Source organism: Castor canadensis, chromosome 14 (assembly GCF_047511655.1).
Source record: "Castor canadensis chromosome 14, mCasCan1.hap1v2, whole genome shotgun sequence".
Classification (NCBI taxonomy): Eukaryota; Metazoa; Chordata; class Mammalia; order Rodentia; family Castoridae; genus Castor; species Castor canadensis.
The window spans coordinates 41,045,736-41,052,023 of record NC_133399.1 but is presented as its reverse complement, the minus strand read 5'-3'; positions in this window follow the sequence as shown (position 1 = coordinate 41,052,023).

Below are 6,288 nucleotides of genomic sequence, written 5' to 3'. Positions count from 1 at the left end.
TAGAGCCCGGAGACCACCGAGTGCCTTGGTGGCTCATTTGACCTCCTCATCACCTGCCTTTGCTCCTCGCACCCACCTTCCCGGGACCCTGCCCAACAGCTAAGGTTGTCAGACTTAGCGGGTAAAATACGAACACCCAGTTCAGTTTGATTTTTAAATCAACAACCAGTGACGCTGTGGTCTAAGTCTGTCCCATGCAACGCTTGGGACACACTTTCCCCATGACATCATTCATCACTGAGCTGAAGTTCACGTTCAGCCGGGCATCCTGCCGTTCCCCTGGCAACCCCATCCCAGCCCCTTGCTGATCCTGCCTGGGTCAGTTTCCTTACCTGCATTACTGGTGAATTTGTAGATGTTGGTCATCACTGACCAGTCCATGGGAGCCAGGTCCTGGGGGTGCCACTGTCCTGTTGCCACCTGTTTAGGAATGGACATGGGGGTCCTGGGACCCAGGAAAAGGGCCCAAGTTTGATGGGGGAAGTTGAGGGCGTATCTCTCAGCCAACGGGAGCAGATACATTTTGATAGTTAACAACCTGCCCATCTGTACAGCGCTCCTTTAGACCATCAACGCCATCCCGTGCTCTCCGTGACTGCTGTCCCCACCCAGGTATTTTGGGTCCCTTGCAGGTCATGGGACCCACCAGCAGGCATCTCTTGGGAATTTGCTTAGAAAGACCCAAAGTTATTGTCACCCTGAAGAGGTCCCAGGGAAAAGAAGAAAAGGGACCCCATCACTGGGCATAGTGACCCACGCCTATAATCCTAACCACTCAGGAGGCAGAGATCAGGAGGATGGCAGTTGAGGCCAGCCCAGGCAAAAAGTTCTTGAGACCCTGTCTCAACAAGAAAACTGGGCTTGGTGGTACAAGTCTGTCATCCCAGCTACACAGGAAGCATAAATAGGAGGATCGTTGTCAGGCCAGGCCAGGTACAAACTCAAGACACTATCTCAAAAAAGCAAGCAAAGCAAAGGTTTGGGGATGGGGCTGTGGCTCAGTGGTAGAGCACCTGCCTAGCAAGCACAAGGCCCTGAGTTCAAACCCCAGCACTGCCAAAATAAAATGAACAGCGGGCTTTCACGCCTCTCTTTCCCCAGTGATTAGGGGGGTCCCTCGGCCTTCGGGGAGGCTTTGGAGCTGAGCTGGTTGAGTCTGAACGAGTGCCCTCCCTAGGCCTCAGTTTTCCCCCTGCAAATGGGAAGAGCAGGGTTACCTGTGACCCTGAGGCTTGGTGGCTTGGAGGGTGGAATGCGTTGATTTATGACAGGGGCCAGGTCTGCCACACAGTGAGGGACAGCCAGGCCCTAACCTCCCTCCTGGCCCACGGGGAGGGGCTGAGCGGGAAAGGAGGCTAATTTTAGCCTTGATGACACCCCCTGGCTGCCTGCCTTGTCCAAACATCCTCAGCCAAGCTGGAGGTTCAAAGCATCCCCAGCCCCCCACCCCGACGTGTTTATTCATTCCTAACAGCCAAGCATTCCTGGCCTGCCTGCGCCTGCCACCCGGCCCCTGTCCAGAGCCCCAATTCACCCCACTGTGGGTCACCCGGCTGAGGACCAGCTCACCTGAGGTCCTTCCCAGGCAGGCTGTGGCCAGGGACGGTCAGAGCCGGCCAGGAAGGCACAGCAGTGACTGGCTCTGTCCTCCTGCCTCAGTGTCCACACAAGCCCCGGCCTCTGTCCAGTGCCAGACACTGGTGTCTGCTGCGCACCTGTTTACTGAGCCAGGTCCGACTGGGGGCAGACACTGTGCACTCATCCATTTGCTGGCTCATGAGCTCGTCTGTTCGTCCTGGTGTGTTAACTGAGCCCCTACGCTGTGTCCTGGTGTGTTAACTGAGCTCCTACACTGTGTCAAGCAGTGTTTAAGATACTCACAGGGAAGGGAACAAAATAGGCAAAGACCCCTCCCCAGGCTGACCTTTTGGTGGGGCACAATTAGTCATGCCAATACCTCCAGTGTGAGGTCTTGCTAGATGGTAGTAATTGCCATGGAGAAAAATAAAGCCAGGGAGGAGAAGGGACATGTTGGAGGGTCTTAGGGTCAGAAGAGTGAGGGAACATGTGCAGAGATGCCCAGGATCTGTGGCTTTGCCTCTGACCCTGATGAGGCACTAGGGAATGGGACCTGAATTTTTTTTCTTTTTTTTTTTTTTTTTTGGTAGTACTGGGGCTCGAACTCAGCCCTCACCTTGAGCCACTCCACCAGCCCTCTTCTGGGAAGGTTTTTGTCGCAATAGGGTCTTGCTATTTACCCGGGTTGGCTTCCAACCGCGGTCCTCCTGACCTCTGCCTCCTGAGTAGCTAGGATTACAGCACCTGGCTAGGGACATGAAATTCTCATGTCTAGCTTTACCCTGGTTCCAAAGCGAGGTCCCCTGACTGTCACCATTCAAACCAGGGCTGCAGCTGGGCTGAAAGCCCGAGTGGCTGCAGGTGGTTCCAAGTGTGAAGAGGGCTTCCGGAACATTCTGAGTCTGGGTAGGGGAAATTGCCACTTGCTTGAGAATGCTAATGGGACAGCAGGCGGATGGGGACAAATTCCAGCGCATCTTCTGCACGTGGCTTTCCCACTCACTCCCTGCAGTGCACAGTGCGGGCCTGGAGCCCAGGCTGGTGGCATTCCTGCCTCTCCTTTTCTTTGTTTTCCCCTGAGGAAGGGACAGGTGTCTTAGAAAACTCCAACGTGTCCCCTGAAACCAACGCCACCAAATCTGTGCCTTGTGACCGCTTCCGCCCAGCACAGCTCCTCACCGTTTTCCTTCTTTCCAAAATACCTTCCCGGGCTCCGAAAGCCCTGCAGGAGGAGAGAAAGGCGCCTTTGTTCCCGAGCATCCCTGGAATTCCCCCTCCGCCGGCACCCACGCGGTATTGTTTCCTCACCGCTGTTTTGCAATGGGCCCTTTCCCCACTTGACAAAAGATGGTCTTCGGCCTTTTTATTTCCAGAAATTGGAAAATGAAGCGTGTCCAGCCCCCGCCCCCTCACCCACCACAGGCTGAAACTTAAGCCGAGTGAACCCGGACGGCGGGGTGCCAGGGGCCGGGGTGAGGACAGGCCGGGGGCGGGTGGCAGGGGTGCCAGGTTTCTGTCACCTTCGGCATCCCCCATTCCCCTGTGTTCTGTGACCCCTAGCACTGTGTTAATGAGCAGAAAGAGGCTGGGTTCTTGTCACTATTACAGGAGGGGAAACTGAGGCCCAGAGAGGACCCAGCCTGGGGGATCCCGGCCCCTGCCCACAATTCTGCCCTGCGTGGAAGGTGTGCAAAGACCCTGAAGGCTCGGGGAAGAACATTACGATGCCAGGTCACCACAGCCTCCTGGTGGACACTGGCTTCCTTTTGTACACCACACGGCTGAGACCCAGAGAATCAAATGGGGACTTGGCCAAGGTCACACGGCTGCCCTAGATCAAACTGTGTGCTCCAAAGCCCTTAGGGTCAAGAGCTCTGAGGTCAGACAGGTCCACATTCAACCCTGGCTCTACCCCTTAGGAGTTGCAGATGGATTTGGACAGCAATTGAGGACTTCTGGAAGGTTCTAGAACATTCTGGAATTTTCCAGGCTTATTGCTGATCTCTGGAGGATGACAAGGAAGACTGGGCTGTGAGTGTATCAGTGGGAATTCTAAGTGTGCACCGAGCCTCAGTTTCCCTATTTCACAAGGCAGTGATGCCTTCCTTCCCTGTGACCTGGGCAGCAAGATGGAGGGAGCACTGGATAGGTAAGAGTGCAGTGGGGGCCTGCAGGGCCTCTGCCAAGCCTGCCGGTGACCCCAGGTCTGAGCCAGACTTTGTGTGCCATCACTCCCTGCCGCCCACACGGCACACCTGGGCCCCTCTCCCCAACACCTGGCTGCCAGTGGACGGGGAGGGGCCCGGGGACCAGGGCTCCTTGCAGGCCAGGGCAGGGCTCGTCACTGGTGGAGGGGTGGACAGGGGCCTGGGCGCTCTGTGCTCTAGCGCCTGAGTCCCACGATGACAGGGATCCTCCCACCTGGGCCACTGAGGGAGTGAGGAACCCCCAGTGCTGCCTCTTGAACCCCAACACTATCCCAAGCTCTGTCACCTCCTCAGTACTCCAGCTTGCACGGGGTCGGGGCACATACTATTCACCAGCCCTAGCGTGGGTCCCTGCTCCTGAGTGACAGCCGCCCTTTGGCTGGGCGCCCCAGGACCCAGGGGATGAAATTTCCACTGGCCCCAGACTGGACTGGAGCTGGGGTCCCTTGAGGGCAGAGACCCCAGCAGGGGTACTAACTGCCTCCCCTCCTCCCAGTAGGTGGTCCCGCTCATCCCAACCCTGAGGAAGGGGCTCTTTGGGGTCCTCCATTCTGGGCTCTGGGCCTAGCTCTCTTCCAGGTCAGCTTGTCTGGCAAACCTTGCTCAAAGACCGTCAGCACACCTCTGAGGTCACATAGCACAGCCAAGATGAACCCCAGTCCCTCTAGAATTGGGTGAGGGGCATCTCTAACCTCCAAGGCTGACTCCAGGGGCAGCATTCATGCGCCTCTGCATCCTTTGGCCAGGCGGCCTGGCTTCAAGTCCCTACCCTGTCTGCTTTCTAGCTGTGTGAACGAGGTGGGTCCTGGAAAAGTAAACAATAAAAATACGAATAATGCCAGATGCTGGTGGCTCACACCTGTCATCCTAGCTACTCAGGAAGCAGAGATCAGGTGGATGGCAGTTCAAAGCAAGCCTGGGTAAATAGTTTGAGACCCTATCTGGAAAAACCCGTCACACAAAAAGGGCTAGTGGAGTGGCTCAAGGTGTAGGCCCTGGAGTTCAAACCCCAGTACCGCAAACAAATATATATGAGTAAAGTTTAAAACGAAATTGCAGAACAAGTGATTTAGAGGCATAAATGTACATTATGGGAGGGACAGTGCTGGAAGCCACACCTACCAAGGTGTTAGTGACACTTGGAGAAGGAAGAGGAAGCAGGAGGGGAGGGTCAGTTTGTTCAGAGAGAGGGATTTGAGTGAGGCTAGGTTGGGCGCCTGCCATGGACGCAAAGGTGGTGTCCTAGGGCCCTATCTATCCAAGGAGGCAGTCTCGTGCCCAGTCCCCAGGGAGTGACAGGGACACCGGGAGGGGTCAATGCAGACAGAACTGAACAGAAGCCCCAAATGCTCCCATGAGCCCCAGTTACCAACTACCCTTCTCTACAGTTGAGACTCAGCTAAGAGTTGGGGAGCCTCACTTAGGATTGGAGCTTAGACTGGGATAGTGACTCAGTCCAGGATGAGGGCTCAGTCCAGAATCAGGGACTCAGCCAAGGTTCAGCTGAGCTTGGGCTTGGAGACCCAGCTCAGGATCTAGGCTCAGCCTCACTGTGGCAATTGCCTCCAGGAGCACTGTCCCTGTCCCCATTCTGCTGCCCTGTGGGGGCTGGGGCCTGCAGAGGCTCAGGCAGGGTTGGGGGTTGGTGTGGAAAATCTGCCCCAGGGCCTGACAGCTCCTGCCCGAACCCACACCCCACCACGACCTGCTGACAGACAGCTATGGTTCCTGAGGACTACAGAGGTCTCAGGTTCCTGAGCGCAGGTGTGTGGGGACCCCCCAAGGACAGCTCCACCCCCACAACCCAGTTGGCCACAGGGCAGGGAGGCAGGTGGTGGGAGAGAAGCAGGGTCTGGGGCCTCCCTCTGGCTCAAGTCCCGGCCAGCCCAGCCGCCACAAGCTGACAATTAGAGGCCTCCTGACACCTTCCTGGCCCAGCCCCAGGACAGAGCTGCCCTTGGAAGTCATGCAGCAGCCTCTTCCACCCAGATGGGGGACCTACCCAAGAGATAGGACACTGAGGCTCCAAACAAGCGACCCTAGTCGCGGTTGTCCCAGTGAGTGAAGGCAGGCCCCGATTCCCCACACAACAGTCGCGTAGGCACAGGCCTGGAACACTTACATCAGAGATGGCAAGTTGGTACAGCTGGTGGAGTGGCTCAGTGGTAGAGTGGCTGCCTAGCAAGCATGAGGCCCTGAGTTCAAACCCCAGTACTTCCAAAAAAAAGTATCACAAATGGTGAAATGGTCAGAGCCTCATGGCCTTCCACTAGAGACCTACTTTTGGAGTTTCGAATCGTTTTAGATGTGACCCATTTTCTTACTTTCTCTTCCCTTCTCTCTTGTTCTTCCAACATTTCTGTCCCCACAGGACTGCCAGCTCATCATGGAAACTGACACAGTGTGACCTAAGGTGTGACGGGGTGGGGTGGGAGGGTGGCACAGGCAAGCCACTTCTTCCAACTTTTCTGTCCCCACAGGACTGCCAGGTCATCATGGAAAC